General features: G+C 32.2%; 1 pseudogene; it reads left to right on the top strand.

Annotated features, from left to right (window-relative positions):
* The window catches only part of LOC149553865 (pre-mRNA-splicing factor ATP-dependent RNA helicase DEAH1-like), an 84686-nt pseudogene extending 61379 nt beyond the window's left edge, over positions 1–23307 (top strand).
* The last annotated feature ends 641 nt before the right edge of the window (positions 23308–23948 follow it).

Below are 23948 nucleotides of genomic sequence, written 5' to 3'. Positions count from 1 at the left end.
ATGTCAGTAACAAGTTACATACAAAACAATACATTGCTATATAACAAATTATTACTTAGACAATTTTCTAAACCAAAAGATAAGTATCTTTATTTTTGAGGTTTCCTGTAAGCATGTACATTATGTGTTTCCATCAATGATAATAATTACATATCTTCATTTATCTAATTGTTAATAGATTATTGGAAGAAAATTCAAAGGAGTTATGACAAGAAACAAAGTACATGATGAATTGTGTTTTATTTCTAAAGTTGAACCAAAGAGTGTAGATGAGGCATGCAAGGATGATCATTGGACTCAAGAAATAAAGAAAGAACTAAATTATGTTGTGAAAAATAAAACACAAGAATTGGTTTCTAGACCTAAAGAAAAGAATGCTATATGAACTAAATGGGTTTTCAGGAATAAGATGAATGAACAAGGTGAGGTTGTGAGGAACAAAGCAAGATTGGTATGAAAGGGATATTCACAGTAAGAAGGCATAGACTATGAAGAATTTTTTTCCTATTTCAAAAATTAAAGTAGTAAGAATGTTCTTCACCTATGCAACATGTGAGAAGTTTAAAGTGTATTAGATGGATATAAAGTCTATAAGGAAACTCAGATGTGGAAACAACTTCCTACACTAATCTATTAAGGAAAATATTGTGCAAATTCTTTTAAAATCCTTACAATTATAGATTCAATATTATGTAAACAATAATATTGCAGTCAACCATGAATAAAAAAAATAGATAGAGAAATAATAAGACATAATCACAAAGATATGTTGGTGGGGAAAAACCTTTTGGTAAAACAACCCCACCCCTCCAAAACCTATACAATGTATTATCTTTAACTCAAAGATTACAACACACTTGTAGTGCAAGCTCTTTTAAGACATGGAAGACTTATCCAATAGCAAACAACAATACACTACTCACACTCTACTATCTATAGCCCTCAAAGTACTTATATAATGCACTTTCCATTTTTAAGGCATCTTCCAAAGATAGCTCTTACATGTCATAGGAATCCATCATAACCATTTTAGTCATGATTTCCTTATACATAATTAAATCTTCCAAGGATAGCTCTTATGTGTCATAGGAATTTTTCATAACCATTATAATCATGATTTTCTTACACACAATTAAATCTTCCAAAGATAGCTCTTACATGTCATGAGAATCCATCATAACCATTTTATTCATGATTTCCTTACACACTATTCAAGATGCCGACACTTGCAAGTGGAGTGACACATCAACATGCCAACTAGATGTGTCCACTCACAGTTAATTATATTATTTGCAAAAAAGTCCACTCACACTTAGTTACATTATTTGAAAAATATACATTTACAAAAAGAAAAGAAAAGAATGGGAATTATCCAAGGTTGAGACACCTTATTCCTAACATTCTCCAACTTTCTAAACACCTTGTAATAGCAATAGGAACATAATAAGAACTAAGTGATATAGGCTGAAAGGCCCATAGACTTTGAACACCATCTAAACTTCTCTATGCCCACTAGTTTTGTCAATGCATCTACAACATTATTTATAGTATCTACCTTCTCCAAATTTACCTTTCCATCTTCCACCATATCTTTCCCAAAGTGAAATTACACATCAATATTCTTCATTTTGACATGGAAAGTTGCATTCTTTGCAAGGCAAATAGCACTCTGACTATTGCAACAAATAGTAATCTATCCTACATCAACACCAATATCAGAACACAATCTCCAAAGCCAAATGGCTTCTTTACAATCATGAGTAGCAACCATGTACTCAACTTCTATAGTGGACAAAGCAACCACAAGTTTTTTCTTACTCATCCAACTAATGACACCACCAAACATAGTGAACAAATAAGCATTGGTGGATCTCCTACTATTAATATCACCTGCATAATCTAAATCCACAAACCCACAAATACAAAATGAGTGTAGAGCTCCATAAGAGTTACCATGATAAAAAATGGAGTAATCTGATGTACCCCTCAAATATCTAAATAATTACTTAACACTTAACTTCATCCCAATTTATCCACCTAGGATTAGCCATAAATTAGCTCAAAACTCCCACTACTTGGGCAATGTCTGGTCTAGTATAGACCATAGCATACCTAAGACTACTAAATGCACTAGCATAAGACACTCTACTCATGTACTCCACCTCACTATGAGATTTTGGACAATCAACTATAGATAATGTTGTTCCCATAGAAATAGGAACACACAATGATCTACAATTTGCCATGCTAAACCTGTCAAACACAAACTTCACATACTTAGTCTGAGTCAACCAAAGTTTTCTATTAGACCTATCTCTACTTATTTCCATACCCAAGATGTATCTTATTGCCCCAAGATCTTTCATCTCAAATTGTGCAGACAATTGAGATTTAAAATAAGAAATCATACCCTTACCCTTCCCAAATAGCAACATGTCATCAACATATAATGCAACAGTAAGAAGTCGATCATTTTCAAATCTAAAATAAACACAATGATCTGATTTCAATCTTACAAATCCAATTGAAAACACAAAGGCATCCAACTTAAGGTAGCACATCGTAGGAGATTGTTTCAAACCATACAAATACTTCTTTAATCTGCAAACCAAAGATTCTTTACCTTTATTAATGTAGTGCTCAGGCTGTGACATATAAATCTCTTCCTCCAAATCATCATGAAGGAAAGTTGTCTTCACATCCATCTATTCTATCTCTAAATCATATGATGCAACAAGAGATAATAGAAATATAATGGATGCCAAATTTGCAATAGGAGAGAATATTTCACCATAATCTATTCCCTCTACTTGTGAGTACCCCTTTGTAACCAATCTAGCTTTGTACCTTTCAACACTATCATCTGCAAAAAATTTGTTCTTGAACACCCATTTTCTGCAAACAAGTTTCTGGCCTTTAGGAAAAGGTACATGGTCCCAAGTTTTTTTTAAATCCAATGAAGCCATCTCATCATCCATGGCCTTAATCTAGAAACTTGCATCTTCCATATCCAAAGCCTCTTTCATAGATCTAGGCCCATCAGTGTTAGTAATCAAAGCAAAGGCATAATTAGAATCTAACATAGAATTACCAACTCTTTCCGGCTACTTTCTTACTCTCGTGGATCTCCTCAAGAGCTAAGGTTGAGGTTGTTCTTCCTCTTCTTCTAAACTATCAGAGCTACTAGAGCTCTCCTCATCATTAGATCCAACCTTGCCTTTCTATTTAGTCTTTTCAGGAGTAGGAGGCAACTAAACGACATCTTCCTTCTTTTCTTTTTCATTTGGTTGTAGCATAATAGGAGAATATATTAGCTCTCTTAAAATAATATTTTTTCTATACAACACCTTACTACTCATTGTGCCCCAAAGCTTGTACCCTTTCATACCAATACCATTTCCAATGAAAATACATTTGAAAGCTTTATTTTCCAACTTATACCTTTTCTCCTTTGGAATATGTGCATAAGCTTCACAACCAAAAAAATGAAGATTTCTAATTGAAGGCTTCTTACTAGACCACACCTCCATGGGAGTCTTACCAACAAGAGCTGATGTAGGAGATCTGTTAACCAAATAGCAAGCAGTGGCCATAGCTTCAACCCAAAACTGTTATTCAATACTATCTCCACTAAGCATACTCCTTACCTTCTCCATAAGTGTCCTATTCATTCTTTCTACAACTCCATTTTTCTACGGGGTATAAGGAGTTGTCTTATGCCTCTTGATACCTCATTCTTTATAGAACTATTCAAACTCTACTGAGCAAAACTCACCACCACTATTAGTTCTCACACACTTAATCTTCTTACTAGTCTAATTCTCTACAAGGGCTTTAAATTCCTTGAATTGACTAAAGATCTATGTCTTACTTTTTAGGAAATAAATCCATGTCCTTCTACATCTATGAAAGATACAAAAAACATAGACTTGGAGATTGAAGAAACTTTTATAGGACCAAATACATCAGAATGAATAAGATCCAAAACATCAAAAGATTTGTGAGAACTAGAGTAAAATTTAATTTTTTTAAAAAAATATAGACACAATGTTTCCAAAAGTCAAACTTGAGATTACAATCATTTAACCCCTCAACAAGGTTCTTGCTTTTCAGGTTTCTGAGACCCTTCTCACTAATATGGCCAAATCTCATATGCCACAACATTGTCTTTTCTATAGGAAGCTTTTCTTCTAATTTGTTTGCACCCTTAGGTACACATGTTGCACTACCATCAAAATCGATAACCGAAGTCTTCTTTATTACTGCTGTCTTCTTTAAAATAGAAGAGCTATTACACAGAGAAATGCATGCATCAAGCTAAAAAAAAGTACCTTTCCTAGTACCCTTAGCAAGCACCATAACTCCTCTGATCATCTTACATCCATCTTTATAAAAAACAACTTGCACACCTACATCATTTAGCATATTTATAGATAATATATTTTGTGCCAAACTAGGGATGTGCATTACCCCATTGATCCCCTTTACTCATCCATTAGGGAATTTGATAGTTACCTATCCTCATCCAACTATCTTTAGGTGATAATCATCATCCATTTATACCTTTTCACCATCAAAAAATTCATACTTTGATAACTAGCTTTGATGAGAGGTCATGTGAAAAGAAGCACCCAAGTCTATTAACCGCACATCATCAGATGCATGTGCTACGAAGGCTACAATTAAAGCATCACCATCTTCTTGAGATTTTCCTAAACCTAAATCTAAGGCCTTCTTTTTCTTTGGCTTTTTACAGTCTTTACAAAAGTGCCTAGTCTTATCACAGTTCCAACATTTTGCCTTGGAATTTTTAGGAGTCTTTGATTTTCGATGGGATTTGGATCTACCCTTTCTAGACTTGTCATTTTTCTTGCCTCTATTGTTGGATCTATGATGAACAACAAGAGCTTCCTTAGTTGAATCTAAAGACTTTCTCTATGTCTCCTTCAATAAGAGCAAAGACACCACATCATCCATTCTGAAAGTGACTAAAGTACTTCCAAGAGCCATCACAAGATGGTCCCATGAATCAAGAAAGGAACATAATAGGGTCATATCTTGACACTATATGATGTCAACTATGCAATTAGCAAATTAAAAGCATTTAGATGATCTATAACAAACCCTCCTTCCTCCATTCTTAGAGAATACAACTTCTTCCTCAGGAACAACTTGTTCACCAAAGATTTGGCCTAATACACAGACCCAAGCCATGTCCACAAACTATTTGCAGTCTTCACATCAAGAATGGTCAAGAGAACTGAGTCAACTAGACAAAGTCTAATGAGACCCTTAGCTTTTCGATCCTTGAGATCCCAATTTTCTTGAGATATTGTTACAAGTCTCACATAAAGTGAAGTCACATCCCATAGATTGTGATCTTCAAGCAAGTCTTCCATCTTGAGTTTCCACAACTCAAAATTACTGCCATTAAATTTCTCCACCTTCATTTTTCAATATGATGAACTAGCCATATCAATTTGTAAATAAGATTCAGAATGATCTACACAAAAATCCCACTCAACTTGACATTAGCTCAAAAAACCCTACCCAACAACTAGGATCAAAAGTTGATCAAGCTTTGATACCACTTGTAAGGAAACTCAGGTGCAAAAATAACCTCCTACACTAATATCTTAAGGAAAATATTGTATAAATTATTTTAAAATCCTTATAATTGCAAATTCAATATTATGTAAACAATAATATTATAGTTAACCATAAATATAGAAAAAATATAGAGAAATAATAATAAATAAACACAAAGATATGCTAGTGAGGAAAAACCTTTCGGTAAGACAACCCCACCCCTCCAAAACCTACACAATGTATTATCTTCAACTTAGATTACAACACACTTGCAATGCAAGCTCTTTCAAGAAATGAAAAACTTATCTAGTAGTAACCAACAATAAACTACTCACACTCTACTATCTATAACCCTCAAAGTGCTTACATAATGTGCTTTCCATTTTTAGGGTATCTTCCAAAGATAGCTCTTATGTATCATAGGAATCTGTCATAATTGTTTTAGTCATGATTTTCTAGACACAATTAACTCTTCCAAACATAACTCTTACGTGTCATAGGAATCAATCATAATCATTTTAGTCATGATTTCCTCACACACAATTAAATCTTCCAAAGATAGCTCTTACACATCATACGAATCCACCATAATCATTTTAGTTATGATTTCCTTACACATAATTCAAGATGCCCACACATGTAAGTGAAGTGACACATCAACATGCCAACTAGACATGTCCACTCACACTTAATTACATTATTTTCAAAAAATATATTTACAAAAAAAATAATAAGAATAGGAATTATCCAAGGTTGAGACCCCTTATTCTTAACAAATTAAAAATTTCTAAATGGAGAACTTGAAGAAGAAGTTTACATTGAACAACCAGAAGGTTTTCCTTTGAGAGAAGAAAAATACATGGTATGTAGATTGAAAAAAGCATTGTCAGGCCTAAAGAAGACACCTAGAACTTGGTATGCAAGATTGGATAAATGTTTGGCAAAATTGGGATTTAATAAAAGTACAATAAATAGTAATTTTTATTTAAAAGAAATCAAGAATGGATTGTTGATTATTTTAATATTTTTGGATGACATAATATTTGCAGGAAATGATGAAGAGAGTGACAATTTTTTTGGTGAAATGAAGAATAAATTTGAGATGACTATGATTGGTGAGATGGAATTTTTATTGGGTCTATAGATTGTACATAATAGTGATGATATTTTCCTATCACAAGCCAAGTATTTGAAAGACTTTTTGAAAAGATTTGGCTTGGAAAGTTGTAAGCCTATTGGTACACCTATGATAACTAGTCACAAGTTATCTAGTAATGATGAAACACCTATAGTTGAGAAGAAGAAGTATAGATCTATGATTAGAGGTTTGCAGTATTTAACTCACTCTAGACCATATATAGAAAATGTAGTTGGGATTATAGCAAGATTTCAAGTAGATCCTAGAGAAGCACATTATGCAGAAGTAAAGAGTATATTTAGACATTTGAAGGGTACACTTGATTTTGGTTTGTGGTATGACAGATCGAGTGATTTTAATTTGTGTGCTTATACTAATGTGAATTGGGTAGGCAGTATGGATGATAGAAAGAAACCAATGATGGAGCATTTTTCCTTGGAAGAAGACTAGTTTCTTGGCTAAGCAAGAAATATGATTGTATTTCAAAGATTATCAAAGAAGCAGAGTATGTAGTAGCATCAAAAAATTGTAATTAGATCATATGGATGAAGGAGGTGGTGAAGGAAATTAGGATAGAATTCTTAGAACCTATTATCATACATTATAATAAAAAAGTACAATGAGTATGTATAAGAATCCTATGTTGCATTCTAAGACTAAGCACATATCTATTAAGTGTCATGTTCTAAGAGAAAAAGTTGCAAAAAAAGAGATTGAATTAGAGTATGTGAGTAAAAAGAAGAAAATTGAAAATATCTTTACAACGCCTTTTCCTAAAGATACATTTGAGTATTTCTGAGCTATGCTTGGGGTTATGCCCTTGCCTACTTCTGGGTAAATGATGTAGAGGATACATTAGTCTAGTGGTACAAAGCACTGTTGTTTATTTGGACTAAATGCTAATGCTTCCTGTATGGGGGAGTATTTGAGATGGGAAGAGTCACCAAGGATGCTTGATAGTTGGTAGTGAATAGTATCTTTGGACCCTTGATCTAGTTGAAGACCTTTGAGCAGATAATTGACAAAATGAAGCATTTTTCATTGATGTCAATTGGGGAGAAGTATACATGAAAAACATCTCCTATGTATGGGGGAGAGTATCATAGATGGAGAATATAAGCTCTCTAAAAAAATGAAGAAGAAAGATTGTAAATGAGGAGAAAAATTGAATCATATCAATGGGGGAGAAGTTTAAACAAATGATGTTGATCCTAAGAATGAGAAAGCACATATAGAGTAGTGTTCTAGTGAGTTTTAATTTGATTGAAGAGGAATTGAAAAAAAGAGAACAATATCATCAGCACCATAGTTGGATTTGGTATTCTTGGAACTTAGATGTTTCTCATCTATGTTTCCATCAATGCAAAAGGGTGAGATTAATAGCATGAATGATAATGGTATTCCTTTGAGGGAGTATCCTAAGCATTGGATAGATGGATAGCATGATTTCCATGTTGCATTCAAGATTTTTTTTTTTCATTGATGTCAATATAGTATTATTTTTGTGAAGACTAGAAAAGTAACAAAAAGAGAACAAGGTCATATAGAATATTTATTAATGATGAGATAAACCAAATTCAAGTATGTGTTCTAAATTGTATCCTAATAAAGTGGACAAGTGCATGTGCAAAGATTCAAAGACATGTGAAAGTTCTGCATGAATTAAAGAAGACAATGAGTAGACATAATATCTAATAAGTGGTTTATGATTATTGATTTGTATCTCTTAATTGAGATAGAATAATCATGAGAGAATTTAGAGAGTGGAAGAAGAAATTTTGATGATGATTTAAGCAAGTGAACAAGGTCAGAGGTTGCACATGTGAGAAGTTGTAAAGACTATGAGCCAAAAGTGATGTGTAATTGTAAAATGATTGTTTATCTTAAAGAGGCTCTATTATAATTATTTGGGAAATCCTCAAAGCCAAATTGAGGAATTATTTTGAGGAAATGGTATAAAGGAAGGTTATTTTCCTTGTTATGATGTGTGAATTCAAGTGTGATACGTGAAGTATTTGATAAATGCGAGTAAGTGATACAAAGGATTATTTGGATGCAAAGTTGGTGATCTGGTATTGAGATTAGATGAAGTCTAGTCCAAGTAAGAGGATAGAGAATGAGTTAAGGTTATTTCATTTCTATTATTCTATAAGGAATAATACATAGACTAGTTGGATAGTGAGTTTGGTGGTCTCATCCCTGAAGCTGTTTGGACAGTGGATCCTTCTACCTTCTACAACTCCTAATAGGGTTGGGACAAGTCTAAAAAAGGTTGGAATCTCCTAGCAAAGATTCAAAGTCTCCTAACAAAGACTAATATGTACTAAATGTATTTCATTGGATCCAAACAGAGTCCATCTTCTTATAAGAAAATTTTATATTAGTACATCATTTTGTGGGTATCATGCCCAACGGGTTTTCCCTATGATCAAGGTTTCCCTAGTTAACATATCTAGTGTTATTATGCATATATATCCTCTTATGGTTGCTGATCATACTGTTCACATGGTTAAGGATTAATAAGGTTGATAAATGTTTTAATAGTTGGATAGCTAATTCACCCCCCTCTTAGTTATCCTGTTGGACTTTACTTTCTAACATAGTTGAGAGAAGGAATAGATCAATTATGAATTATGAAAGAACACTAATGATAGAGAATATTTTTCTACAAAAGTATCGGAGAGAGGTTATGAGCACTAAAATCTATACTCTAAACTGAGTACAAGTAAAGAAAGGTACAAACAAAATACCTTTTGAACTTTGGTATGGATATGCACCAAATGTGAGTTATTTCAAATATTTTGGAAGTAAGTGTTAGATATTGAAAAATGAAAGAAAAGGTAAACTGATGCAAAAAGTGATGAAGGTATACTCCTAGGTTATTCCACTAAAATAAAAGCTTATAAGTGTTTAAATTCTAATGCTAATAAGATTGTGGAAAGAATAAATGTTAGAGTTGATGAATTTGCAGAGATAAATGAAGAAGAATGTAAGAAATGTTAGATTAGGTGAAAAACTAATCTCCCAAGAACACTTGCATGCATAACCTTGTCACATGGATGAAGCAAAGAACGGAGGCAAGGAAAAATCAAGGAGGCCAAAAGCCAGATCCATCTTATGGACATGCAAAGAGCAATATCTCATATAATCCAATAAGTGAATGAATAAAATACATAGAGGAGAATCCTTATAAAGGAATCATGAAACCTGAAAAGGGAAACTAAAGCCTAAAAAAGCTAGGGTTGCATAATATAATTAATAAAATATTAATTATATGCACCTACAAGATAGCTTAAGAAAACTAGAGTAATAGGCAACTTAATTAATTAAATCAAAGTGATTTAATTAATAAGTTAGAACAAATAATTACTCTAACAAGAAAGAACCTTATCACACTTGTACATTTGCACTTATTTTTCTACCAATTTTTTTGACCAAAGCTATGATTTCATCTTATTTTTGGTTTTCATCCTCATGTTGGTTGAAAATATCCTAAGTTTTCCTATGTTGGTCAAAATTTTGACCAACTCAGGTCGTAAAAAATTAGGGTTAAAAAAACCCATTCCTCACAGATTTGGTTTCCCACTTGGGCTTCCCTCTCTCTAGCATCTGCATTACTAGAAGGAAGGTTCAATCAGACCTCCCTCACTATCTTTTTAGAATGCGAGTGTGCGAGGAGCCTAGGAAAACTTCATGGCTAAAAACTTGAGGAGCTCGTACTATCCTATGTGGTGTTCATGGCATGAACACCAATGTACATATACAAATCCATCTTAGGTAGCCCATTTCAGTGAATGGGTAAAGTAATTGTTAGGATGATTTAGAATTGGAAAGCACATGTTCCTTTAGATGCATCAACTCTTCATGAAGTAGATGCAAAGGAGTATCTTACTCAAGGTTGATATCTTATCGGTTACTCAAAATTTCTAAGGTTGTAAAATAATTAGATTTCCCAATTCATAGATTAAATTGTTTGCAAATTTTTGTAAGAATAGTTTGGATCACATTGAAAAAGAGTAAAATTTGAGTAAGAGATCACACAATCCAAAAAAAATAGGGGCAATTTAATATGAAAATAGTCATTATTATCATGCTTTCTTGGAAAATGGACTGCAGACCTAATTTTCCTATTATATTCCTCAAGTCACCAGATCTAGTCTCCTTTCAAATCAAATGATACTAGTTGGAGTGTTCTAGTTTTGCTATTAGGATTTAACTATGTAGTTTTTTTTAATTAGTCGAAGTGTTTTGATATTTCTATTAAGATTTAATTGTGTAGTTTTTGAATTAAATTCATTGACTCATTCATGGTGAGTAGTGATTCACACAAATATATTTCTCCTGATAATAAATGGAACACTTAAAACTCATTGGATCTAGGTGGTAGTCATAGAGGTGAATCATGAGGAATCCTACAAGATCGTCAATCCCTATACTATTCCAACTAATATGCACTTATATTTGAATATAATGTCATAATTATTACCCATTCTTTACTTTTATGTATCTAGATTGCATTATGTTTGAATTCTTCACCCCCATTTCACCTTGTTTAGCTGGACCTTGCCCAATTTCACCTTGTTGTGAAAGCCCAATTGATTGTTTTCTATTGACCATGGGAGAGATCGCCCTAGTAATGATTTAGGTAGAAAATGTAGAGAGGGTAACCTACTTCATGGATTCTTGACATGCACTTCGTGCCAAGTCGAGGAGACAGCGGGCAAATATGATTGTACAACAACAAATGTCTTACAATATACAATTCAATAAGATGCTTTGGTGGGTTGTTTCTAGTTTGGCATTTTAAGCTCAATATGCATGATGTAGGCTAAGAGTTTCTATAATGTCTTAAAAATATGGTGGCCATGTCAGTTCGGGCATGTTTGGTGTGACTTCATAGACTAATGGGGCATTCACTAATGCCTATTTGATGCTAACGTTTCTTTAAAAAATTTAAATTTAAAATGAAATTCTATGCACATAAATCCTGGTACTAAGTGGTCATAAATAGTTTCATTAATGCATAAACTATACACACATTTCCCCTCTTGTGAGGCACAATACTCGGTTCTAGTCATTTTGGACTTGTACATGGTTTTGGTGTTGACATTGGAAACATGTCATTTTTCTTAATTAGAGCTTCGAAGCCTATCATCAAGTTTTTAGTATACTTCTATTGATAAAATTATTTCTAATAAGAGTTTAATAGAAGAAGAGGAAGAAGAAGTCTCAAAAATCTTGAGGCATTTTGACATTGGTGATTGTAAGAGAAGCATTCTTGAAGCTAGAGTTATGACGTAGGAAGAATATGAATGATCCAAGACCTATAATAGTTAACCATTTTCTAAAGTAGTGTTGCTTTAATTATTACATCTTTCTATTGGAAGCTTCAATCATGAAAACATTTCTTGGAAGTCCCTTGACCTCTAACTGAACCAAGATGAACATTGGTATTTATTTTAGTAGCACAAGGCTACACTTCACAATGGATGGCCTTTGTAGTAGATCACACAATTTGGTTGAATGCATAAAGATGAAGGGAGATGAAGAGATAGGAAATCCCTAAAATTTAAATCAAACATAGAGTCACCCTGAACAACTTCAGTTTTTGATAGTCAATACTATAGGAAGCAGACATTATTTTTGTAATTTTTTAAAGTTTTGTGAAGAAGGAACCATTCCTTCCAATTTTAGGCCTCAAAGATTCATTCAATGATACCCAAATTGAGCTAATAGTAGTGCTTATAAATATTTTAATAGTCAAATACAACTTAGGAGATTTTACCAATAAATATAAGATAATAAACTCACTTTTGAATCTCCAAAAATATAAATATAAAATTGGTATGAATTGTTCATTTTATGTGTAAGTAGAGCACTGCACAACTAATTTGAATAAAAATCTTGAAGACTATTGATACAAGTGAAGCTTTATATGCTTTTAGTTTTATCAACTTGAATATGAAAATTGGTTGATGCATAACATACACTTTCTTTCTTTTGAAATCATTTGAAATGAGGGTTTTTTGGGCCAACACCAAAGCCTGATAGTATGGTTAAATGTGTGACCAAAGTCTAACAATATGTTCAAATTTGCATCTAGGGCATTGGATAGATGACACAATGATCATTTACCTATTTTCTTGTCTATATATGGCAACTTACCATAAAAACTAACTTCGAAAGAATAATCTATAATCCATAGACAAATCTAGATCTCCCAAGAGTCAGGTAGATTAGCAATGCCAAAAAATAATCTCCAAGGTGCTCTTTCAGCTTTGTGAGGAAATTTGGTTGAAGATTTTCAAATATTAGGATTTTTGAATGCTTGAGATTGTGTCCTAAGCTTGGACTTTCAAAGCCCACCAGTTTTATGAAATTCAATCATATAGTTTTGAGTTAGAATAGAAAGTCTGATATTGAGTTCAATTTAATTATGGCTTGGATAAAATAGATTATATTTTCCATGAATGACTTATGGACATTAAAAACCTCGAGAATTTTTTAAAATAGTTTAACTCCAAAACTAGATACCAGGGAGAAGAAGCAAGAATTGAAGTTTGGGTAATTCTCCATAGTGCTAAAGCTGAATTTGAAAGTAAAATTGTGCATCCTTTTTCCAATTAATTTATGTTCCTCAAATTTTGAGCATTATTTTTTCATGGTTGCCATAGTTTTAGGCATATGTGCCCACTTCCTCAAAGATAAAAATGACTACACTATCACATTCCCTATAATGGAATCAATAAATGTCTCTCATCATGTCATATAAGGTCAAGTGTACAACTCTAAGTGGATTTGCAAAAAAATGATGAATGTTCATCAAAGGTGCAAAAAGGAATATATCAAACCATAATAGATTGTTATAATTTAAAACTATGTTAAACAAACTAAAATTTATACCTTTGACATTGTAAGAAATGCCTCTAATGTCATGTGCTCCTAACCTCATCACTACACCGATATCCAACATTGGACCACTTAATCAATTAATATAATTGAGTATACATTTAATTATTTTAAGGACATTACAAGGAAAGACTTAGTTTTAAAAGTTAATTGTGGGAACTGTAATGGTAATGTTTGATTGTCACTTGATCTTCTCTAGGATATGTTGGACTCTTTTGATTTTCTTTTCCTCACTGATACTTGTGATAGATGTGTACACTCTCTTCCTGCCATTCCTCCAGTTGTCATTTTTCAGGAGTGAGACTAGGAGTTTTTGTGGGGTCACGTTCCTTGTTAGTGAAAAACTTTGTAGTTTGGTTTTAGTTACCTTGTCTGACACCTTCACTAGATCATGCAGTTAAGTTATCTCACATTGCCCTTGCATTTGTGACATCTTTTTCTCCTCTTACTAGAAGGGCTACTCCTATCTAACTATTTGGATTCAATGGTAGCTCTTGAATAAGATGCTTTTTCTTCGCTTGATTTATGAATGCCATCTTTTAAAGATCAATTTTTGTTTTCTTTAGTCTTAGATTGGTAACTTTTATTGTTGTTAACTATTATTTTGAGTCTATTATAGGAACCTTACTTAATAGAAAAATTGGACTCTACAGAGAGAACATGCAAGGAACTATCAATATATTCCCTGATTTAATTTTGATCACATTATTTCCATTTGTATTTGCTTAAAATATATTTCTCCTTAAAATTGGGTCAATTGATCACATTTCTGTACATAAATAAAATATGAATACACACAAATAGTGGTAAGACCTTTTCATTTTTCTATTTTCTATGGTTGACATCAAATACTTTTTGAAAATTTCAAGCTACACATCTTTCTTGGATACCAATAAGATGCTTTATTCCTAAAAAGTTTTCCTTCATTTTCTTTATTCTTTAGATTCTTTCCTTTTGTGCTAAATAACTATTTAGATCTTTGTTCTTCCCTTTGGATTAGGTAAGGATTTATATTTTTCACCTGGTTTGCAATTAGGATTTCATCTCATCCTAGTTTTGCATAAAGAAATGACTATTTGAATCTTTGTTTTTCTATTTGCATTAGGTATGGATTTATATTTTTCACTTGGTTTGCAATTAGGATTTCATCTCATCTTAGTTTTGCATAAATAAATAACTATTTGGATCTTTGTTCTTCTCTTTGCATCATGTATGGATTTACATTTTTTACTTGGTTTGCAATTAGGATTTCATCTAGTCCTAGTTTTACATAAATATTTTTACCATTCATTCCTTGTTATTCTCTTGCTTTTCTTCAATTCTTTTTAAATTTTTTATTCACCTTCCCTAGACAATCAATTAAACTAGTCATTGATTGCTTCAATGATGCTTTTTACCAAGTATCCATACCAAGAATGAACTTCACATTGAAGAGATTTTTTTCATTTACTTCAGCTCTTTTGTATTTATTTATAGTATTTTTTTCAAGATCTAGACCAAGAAAAGTTATCATATATTTTATGATACTAAAAAAATGTGGAAATATTTTCCTATCTCTTCAAACACTAATTATATTCTAAATGCTAAACATAAGGAACAACTAGATGAGGTACTACACTAGAGGGATAAAAAAGAACATAAAACATAAGGAGAGGCAATAGACCCATTTATAGTTGAACAAACAATCCAAGGGGGTTTGGTTTGTTGGAGTGACATTACTACAAGGTTTTCTCATCATAGCCCACCTATAGACATTGCTGATAGAAAAAAGGGGAGGGCTCATTCATTTTGTCCTAAAATTTGAGGTGAAAGAAATTTTTATGCATTGTTAAATATGATATTCAAATGCTTGCTAAGTTCAACAAGAACATGCCAGTGAGTTTAGACAATACATGGTAACATCATGCATGTTGGGGAGATCAATTCTATGAGCTAGAAAAGTAATAATGGATGCATAGTCACACATAGTCATAGAAGTGTCAGGGTTCATTCCTAGACCCCAATAACCTTCTTTCACTCATACAGAAGAGCTACATCTTGTTCAAGAGGTTCAATTCCCTTTTTTTGTTGAGGTGAGACATGCATTGTAAAGTATGACACTCTTAGTAGATCAAAAACCTTTTATCTTTGAGTGCTTATTTGAAGTAGATGAAGACAAGAGGTGGAAGAGTTGAGCAGAGTACCAACAATACAAATGGACTTTCAGCAGGCCTTGGGTAAGGTTACTTTAACTCAGTTTGACATAAGTGACAAATGCACAACTAGAGCATGGTTTTAGATACTAGACAAGTACTTGGCTCTTAGGCTTATGTTATAATATACGAAAATAAGATTTTTGACTTTGCACTAAGATGGCATAGCACATGAGTCATTATACCATGGTCTAGTTACCTTGGGTCATGTTTAATTTCCACATGTGATGTGTTCACCAACAAAATTATCAAGAGGTTTGATAAAAATGATCTAAAATTTCATTTTAGAGTGTTGACATAACTCAAGCAACATGGTTCTCTAGATGCATACACAATAGAATTTTAGAGACTTTAGATGATGGCTCTTGGTCATAGAGAGGAGATTGATAGTTCTTTTCAATTAAGCAATCATGGTCCCCATTAGGGTATGGGTTCAGGCTTTTGTGTACCATCATTACAAGAAGGCTTGGTGAAAGCAAGACTGATGGAGTTTACTACTTTGTGAAGCAAGTTCTGATCAAAACCCTTTCAAAGAAAGAAGGAAACAAAAATTTTTCACAAGGATATAAATCAAAGTAAGAAGAAATCTTCTAGATAGGATATTGAAGCATCAAATACCTTGAAAATGAAGAAATAGTGCTGCACTTGCAAGGAGCCTTGGGCCCTAGGATAGAAATGTGCTACCAAGGGAAAGCGTAGTTTCAAATCCCTATTTTTCTCTATTTTTCTAATCTTTGGTCTGAATCATCCAATTGTTCTTTTTTTGAGTGCTTTGGTTTGGTTTTTATGAGTTCTCAATGCATATATGTTTTTGTCATAATATGGAGCAATTATGGAAACATTTAACATAAGAAATGACAACAAATATATGGACTAGAATTAAAATAAAAAATCTGATATAGTTCTGAGTAGCAAGGTTTTCTTGTTGATTTCAATGTGTTTCAATATAATGACATACCTAATGTTTTCCTTCAATCTTATGATGCATAAAATACCATTCAACAAGGTATGGATCCTAGTTTCTGAATATGAATTTTAATTTTATGGCAGACGTGAAACAAGGATGAGGCTATCCCAAATGTCTAAAATGGCTTCCGAAATCACCTTGAAAGGTTAGTGCTAGATCTCATAGGTTAGTGCTCGAATTCTTTGTACAACTTAGCAATTAAATTCTATCAAGCCATTACTCAAACAAATCCAAACCCCTCTAAAGTGAGGTTTGATATAAATTTTGTTAGGTTTGAAACACAAATCCAAATGATGATAGATGCTAACAATCACATAATGATAAAACCCTTCCAAAACATGGTGTTACCTTCCAAATTTTAGTTATCCAAGTTGTCATACCCCCAAGAGAAATTTCTTGTTTAAACTTTCATTAATCTAATAATGAATCACAATGGAGAATTCTAGATGAATCAACACCAAAGATGGATTTGGATTTATGCCTACATCACTAAGAAACTCCAAGGTTTCCCATCCTTAGATTTATTGTAAATGCAAGCCAAAGTTCTAAAGGTTCTCAAGAGAAATATAAATAAGCCCAATATTTGCAAATGATCTCCAAATAAGCCCTTTCATAATTCTCTAAGGAAGCTTCTAGAAAACCCATTTAATTCTCCCTCTCTTTAGTTTTCATATTTATTTACAACTATATATAATTTTTAATTAACATTAAGTCACTTTATGAATTAATTTTTGCATTCACCTTATATCTCACCTATATTAACACCTATCTCCATAAAATTATGTTCGCTCATCATTGCCAAAGTAATATTTTAAATTTGTGTCATACTTCCTTCGATACCATGTTTATCTTTAGAATATTAATGAAAGGAACTTTATGATCAATATGTGGAATGCCATATAATGGATATGTCAGAACATGAAATCTTTATTTATTATGTGAACCATATTGGTTTGATTTAATCAAGGCTTATGTGAACCTTTTTAGATATGATTCTATCTTTAATTAGTGCTCCCTTTTGAATCTAACGTACCAAGTTTGACACTTTATTTCCAAATATTTTGGTGTGGCACTTCCTATAACAAGGATTGCATCTTGATGGGAAACTTTAAATTTGAGCAATCTAATGAAATATTGAAATATTTTTGAGCTTGTGGGTTACATATAACAAAAGAGACTTTCTAGATTATGGGTTGGTTCGCCCTTGAGATCACCTAAAACTAACCTTAATAGAGAAAAGGGGAAGGAATGCTTTGGAATGAAATGTTAAATGATTTAAAGGTCTTTTACAACTACTATTTGATGTTCTTACTAACAGAATGAGGATGGTGTCTTTCAAGGTCATCAGTAGCCTAGCTGAAAGAGAATTATCTATAATATTTTCTGCATTCCATCATTTTTTGGTTTGATATGTTTAGTGTGCATTATTTTATAGGTTGGTTATGCAATTTGTTTTGAAGACTGCACATCTGAGAAAACAATTCTTAAATACATGATTGATGGGATGCTACTCTGGGAATTCTTGGGTGAACCTGATCTAGCCTTCTATAGGTTTGTTTAGAATGTGAAGGAATGCTATATTTTACATACTTTTATTAGTAGGTCACATATTTGTTTGTCCAAATATTGTCAAAAGTAACATCTTTTTCAACTACATGCTATAGTTTACAATGTTATGATGGTTGACAAGGCTCATGAGAGAAGTATTTCAACAGATGTATTATTTGAATTAGTCAAGGTATTTCCTTTTTGGTGTTTGCAAGCCTTTATTCTCTTTTTATATTTATTCATGGTTAGTGCTAAACAAAAATCTTACATTCTAGCACCCCTCCACATCCTGCTCTCTCCTACCCTACCTCTCTCTCTCTCTCTCTCTCTCTCTCTCTCACACACACACACACACACACACACACACACACACACACACACACACACACACACACACACACACCGACTTGACATGCTGGTTTCTATTATTTCCTATTATTCAACATCATAATCATTGTGAGACACATATTTGTAAATGTAAGTGAAATTGGATATCATGTGTTGTTGTGACCATTTGTATGCTGATTATATATGAATTTTCAATTTATTGATACAAATGATGAAATATAGAAGTACAAAACTTTGTAGAATTTAATAAATGGAGGAAATTTGGACTTGTCATATACTCAATGAAATGCTCACTGATTTGATATTCTTTCATGAACAACTGAATTGAAATAAATTTTAATCTGTTTTGTAGGATATTGCTCATTCTCATCTAGATATAAAACTACTTATACCAAGTGCAACATTAGATGCAAAAAAGTCTAGTGAGTACTTTGATATGGCTCCAATTTTCAAAATCCTAGGGAGGAGATTTCTAGTTGAACCCCATTACACAAAATCAATTGAAGAAGACTATTTGGAAGCTTTTATTGTGACTGTGCTACAAATACATGTAAAGAATAGTCAAGGGATGTTCTTGTATTTTTTACAAGGCAAGAAGAGATTGAAGCAGTAGAAGAAATGTTAAAACATAGGACTAGGGGTCTGGGCAAAAAAATATCTAAAATGATCATATGTCCCATATATGCTAATCTCCCATTAGATATGCAAGCAAAAATATTCGAACCAATAGTAGAAGGAGCCCACAAAGTTATACTAGCAACAAATATAGCTGAAAATTCTTTGACTATAGATGTAATAAAGTATGTTACTAATCCTAGATTTTGTAAAAAGAAATCTTATAATCCATGTTTAGGAATGGAATCATTGATTGTAACTCCAATTTCAAAGACATTTATGACTTGGTAAATGCTTTCCATTGTATATTGCTTGGTCACATCAAAATGAAATGGAGGAAAATACAATTTTAGAAATACAATGGACAAATTTATCTAATGTTGTGCTCATGCTCAAAATTTTAGGTACTCACGACCTCATAAATTTTGATTCCATGGATTCTCCTCGAGTAGAAACATTAATAAGAGCACTTCAGCAACTTTATGCTCTTGGCACTCTGAATGACAAGGGTGTGTTAACAAAATTAGGATGGTGGATGGAAAAGTTCCCCTTGGATCCTATGCTATCCAAAATGATAGTCTCGTCAGATAAATATAAATGGTCAAAAGAGATCATCACAAGTTCTGCCATGCTATCAGTGCGAGGCTCAATATTTTATCATCCAAAGGATAAAAAAGTGCATGCAAATAATGCTAGGATGAATTTCCACATAGGAAATTTAGGAGATCATATAGCATTATCAAAGGTATTTAAAGTTAATAAATTTCTTATTCCTTGCATATTTATGCATATGATATTCTAAAAAATGAGTTGAATGACTTCCTAATTGTTTGGTCTCAATTGTTGTGGGATGAAGATTTAGAAATCCAATTGATGTTAAATGAAAAAAAAAAAACCTAATGCTGACCAAGATAGATCATAGATTCTATAAATATCTAATTAGCAAATGCTACCTCTAGTTTTGTGAATATCCAATTTTGTTCATTTCTAGGTATTCATTTTCTTCTATTTTGACATGATTTAGCCTTTTTAGATATGACTTTATCTTTAATTAGTGCTCCCTTTTGAATCTAATGTATTAAGTATGACACTTTTTTTTCAAATATTTTGGTGTGGAACTTGTTGTAACAAGGATTGCATCTTGATGGGAAACTTTAAATTTGGGCAATTTGATGAAACATTGAAATATTTTTGAGCCTTTGGGTTGCATATAATGAAAGAGACTTTCTAGATGATGGGTTGGCTCCCATTGAGATCACCTAAAACTAAATTTGATAGAGAAAAGGGGAAGGACTACTTTGGAATGAAATCTTAAATGATTTAAAGGTGATACAATAAACTACTAGATTTCAGAATCCTTAATAGATAATTTGACTTACATTATCTTCAAATGAAGCTGTATTTGTTCACAACTCAATCATAACATTTCATGCATGTGTTTTTTCAAATGAAAGTACATTTTTTCAACACTTGTAATATTAATTTCACAATTTCAATTAATTGAAAACCAATAACACAACTTAAGATTTGTATAATTGTGAAATTTCTTGCAATGAACTGAAGCCTTAAATGAGATAAAACTATAGAGCTTGCTGGTTTTTTTACAGTGTTTGTATTTAAGTGGAGCATGGGAACTATTGCTTTGAAATAGACTTTCTTCTAAAATTTTCTTCTTACTCAATTTTTCAAGTACTTTCTAAGGGTTTGATGTTTGGAAGGGTCAATCTCTACCAAATTTTCCTGTGACTTATTACTTGCTCCAAGTATGTTGCCTATGGAAACATTGCCTGATGGTTAGAAATGTCATTGATCTATGTATCAATAATTGAATACATGTTAGCATCATTTTGAAAGTTTTGTTTTTTTAATATTTTTAATTAATTAGAATTTCATCATTTTGACAGTTAAGCTTATCAAATTTCCTTGAAATACCCTCACTTTGGTATATCTGGAAGCAATGATGTCAAGGTGCACTTTGTGAGTCACTCAAAATGAAACTATAGAGATAAAAAAACTTGGCATGTTTTTGTAGTAGAAAATGCTACTTCAAATTTGTGGATGAGTTGTTTATTTTAAGATGATTCTAGGCTCCCTCGTGGGTCAACTGGTGATTTTATTTAGTCTCTTCATGCCATATTTGCAGAATAAGGGAACATGCATTGTCTATAATTTTATCACTGTATATGATCTCTTTAGCCATTGTGAAATCTTAAAATATATATTGATTATTATTTATTTACATATAAGTTATTTCCTATCCAAATTTTTTGTGGATGATTCTAGTAGGATTTATTAATGATATTCTATAGAAGGAAAAATAGTTGGTTTAACAAGGAGCAAAAAAATTTGATAGATGAGTTGTTTGTTTTAAGATGATTCTAGGCTTCTCTATGGGTCAACTGGAGATTTTGTTTAGTCTCTTTAGGGTATATTTGCAAAATAAGGGAACATGCACTGTCTACAATTTTATCACTCTATATGCTCTCTTTAGCCACTGCCAAATCTTAAAGTATATATTCATTACAATTTATTCACTTATAAGTTATTTCCTATCCAATTTCTTCTGGATGATTCTAGTAGGCTGCATTCATGATATTCTATAGAAGGAAAAATAGTTGGTTTAACAATGAGCATAAAAATTTGATAGACTCAATTCCTACGTAGTGGTTGGCCTTTAATTTGCATATAAAATGTGCAATGAGTGTAGTGAACCATGCTCACTAATGAAATCTTGAAGCTAGTTGAGAGATGAATAACTTGCAGGAAACCACTTATAGTATTGTGCACATTGAAGAGATCAAGTAGAAACTCATACAAATAATAATCACATTTGGATATCAATTTTCATTGTTCAACTAAGCCAATATAATCCTAGCCTATTAAAGTGATCATGGAGACACATAAAAATTTGTTGACAACATTGTTTGAGTGGATAATCTTGTTCCTATGAGACTTGAAGTTGAGCATAAAAGATTTTATAAGGCAGCTCTAGAAGGAATAATACCTTAGTGAGTACTTTGATATGCCTCCAATTTTCAAAATCCCAGGGAGGAGATTTCTAGTTGAACAACATTACACAAAATCAATTGAAGAAGACTATTTGGAAGCTGTTATTGTGATTGTGCTACAAATACATGTAAAGAATAATCAAGGGATGTTCTTGTATTTTTTACAAGGCAAGAAGAGATTGAAGCAGTAGAAGAAATCTTAAAACATAGGACTAGGGGTCTGTGCACAAAAGTATCTAAAATGATCATGTCTCATATATGCTAATCTCCCATTAGATATGCAAGAAAAAATATTCGAACCAATAGTAGAAGGAGCCCACAAAGTTATACTAGCAACAAATATAGCTGAAAATTCTTTGACTATAGATGTAATAAAGTATGTTACTAATCCTAGATTTTGTAAAAATAAATCTTATAATCCATGTTTAGGAATGGAATCATTGATTGTAACTCCTATTTCAAAGACATTTATGACTTGGTAAATGCTTTCGATTGTATATTGCTTGGTCACATCAAAATGAAATGGAGGAAAATACAATTTTAGAAATACAATGGATAAATTTATCTAATGTTGTGCTAATGCTCAAAATTTTAGGTACTCACGACCTCATAAATTTTGATTCCATGGATTCTCCTCGAGTAGAAACATTAATAAGAGCACTTCAAAAAATTTATGCTCTTGGCACTCTGAATGACAAGGGTGTGTTAACAAAATTAGGATGGTGGATGGAAAAGTTCCCCTTGGGTCCTATGCTATCCAAAATGATAGTCTCATCAGACAAATATAAATGGTCAGAACAGATCATCACAAGTTCTGCCATGCTATCAGTGCGAGGCTCAATATTTTATCATCCAAAGGATAAAAAAGTGCATGCAAATAATGCTAGGATGAATTTCCACATAGGAAATGTAGGAGATCATATAGCATTATCAAAGGTATTTAAAGTTAATAAATTTCTTATTCCTTGCATATTTATGCATATGATATTCTAAAAAATGAGTTGAATGACTTCCTAATTGTCTGGTCTCAACTATTTTGGGATGAAGATTTAGAAATCCGATTGATGTTAAATAGATTCTATAGATATCTAATTAGCAAATGCTGCCTCTAGTTCTATGAATATCCAATTTTGTTCATTTCTAGGTATTCATTTTCTTCTATTTTGACATGATTTAGCCTTTTTAGATATGATTCTATCTTTAATTAGTGCTCCCTTTTGAATCTAATGTACCAAGTATGACACTTTATTTTCAAATATTTTGGTGTGGAACTTGTTGTAACAAGGATTGCATCTTGATGGGAAACTTTAAATCTGGGCAATTTGATGAAACATTGAAATATTTTTGAGCCTTTGGGTTGCATATAATGAAAGAGACTTACTAGATGATGGGTTGGCTCCCATTGAGATCACCTAAAACTAAATTTGATAGAGAAAAGGGGAAGGACTACTTTGGAATGAAATCTTAAATGATTTAAAGGTGATTCAATAAACTACTAGAGTTCAGAATCCCTAATAGATAATTTGACTTACATTATCTTCAAATGAAGCCGCATTTGTTCACAACTCAATCATAACATTTCATGCATGTGTTTTTTCAAATGAAAGTACATTTTTCAACACTTGTAATATTAA

This window comes from Cupressus sempervirens, chromosome 6, assembly GCF_028749045.1.
Source record: "Cupressus sempervirens isolate cs-2001-9-10 chromosome 6, ASM2874904v1, whole genome shotgun sequence".
Taxonomy (NCBI): domain Eukaryota; kingdom Viridiplantae; phylum Streptophyta; class Pinopsida; order Cupressales; family Cupressaceae; genus Cupressus; species Cupressus sempervirens.
Note: the sequence above shows the minus strand (reverse complement) of the source record. Positions and strands in the feature narration are given on the sequence as shown.